The following is a 1022-nucleotide window of genomic DNA, read 5'->3' as shown; positions in this document are numbered from 1 at the left end:
CGTGGTGGCCCCGCTGGCTCCAGCGAGTAAATCGGGTGCAGATGTGGAGGCAAGGCAGGGCGCCTGCTTGCGATTAGGGACTGGGAGCATCAGGGTGGCCCCGTTCCTGCCTAGCATTCCCATTCCGTGGCCACACTGCACCAAGGAAGAGCCCCTGATTCCCCAGGAGAGGACAGGGCTGTCAGGGAAATCTCGGCTAGCTTGGCACCTGGATGGGCACCACGCACATGGTGTGTGCCATGTCCCCAAGGGGAGCAGTGCCTGTCCTGGCCCTGTGCATCCCATTCCCTGTGCTGGCTGCAGCCCTGGTGCTATCTAGCACAGCTGTAACAGGCAGGGCTGCAGCAGGGACCAGGCATGGCACTGCCCACTCTCTGCTGCCCCAGCTGCCTGTGGTCCTAGCTTGACCCTCGGTTCCCAAATCTGTGGGTGCTCCTGTACCATGCTGAGGGCTTGGCCAAAGCCCCCATGTCCTTGCTGTCCCTATCCTGCAGCCCCCACACTGGGCCCCACATTCTCGGATCCCCAGAAGGAGCAGCAGGTTCATGTTTGCAAAGTTCTGCCTGGTTAAACCTTAACTGGGCTGGGTTGCTCCATCAGTCCCGCCCTGCCGGAGATAAGGATGGGAAGGCGAGACTGCGGCCTGGTGGGAGCACTGCCCCAAGCCCAGCTGCAGGACCCAGACCCTGTGGAACATCCTGCCTGGGCCAGGGCAGGCTGCTCTAGCTCAGCCCCTGCCCACCTCTGCATGTCCCTGCTGATACAAGGGCAGCTGGTTATGGCCAGGGCTGGAAGCAGCCACGTGTCAAGGCCAGGGGGGCTGTATGGAGCTGGGATCCCTTATGCTGGGGCAGCCCAGGACCACTGTACTTTAGGGCTTGCCCGCTCCCTCAGTGCAGGGAGATTCACGTTGCCCAGGCACATGGCATGAGCTTGCTTGGCCTCAGCCCCTGGACCCTGTACACTTGTGGGGTACAGGGAGCTTAGGAGCCTGCGCCCCAAACAACAGCCGTTCAGGGGAG

The sequence above is a fragment of the Chaetura pelagica genome, unplaced genomic scaffold, assembly GCF_000747805.2.
Source record: "Chaetura pelagica isolate M959 unplaced genomic scaffold, ChaPel_1.0 scaffold356, whole genome shotgun sequence".
Taxonomy (NCBI): domain Eukaryota; kingdom Metazoa; phylum Chordata; class Aves; order Apodiformes; family Apodidae; genus Chaetura; species Chaetura pelagica.
This window is presented reverse-complemented; position numbering follows the sequence as displayed.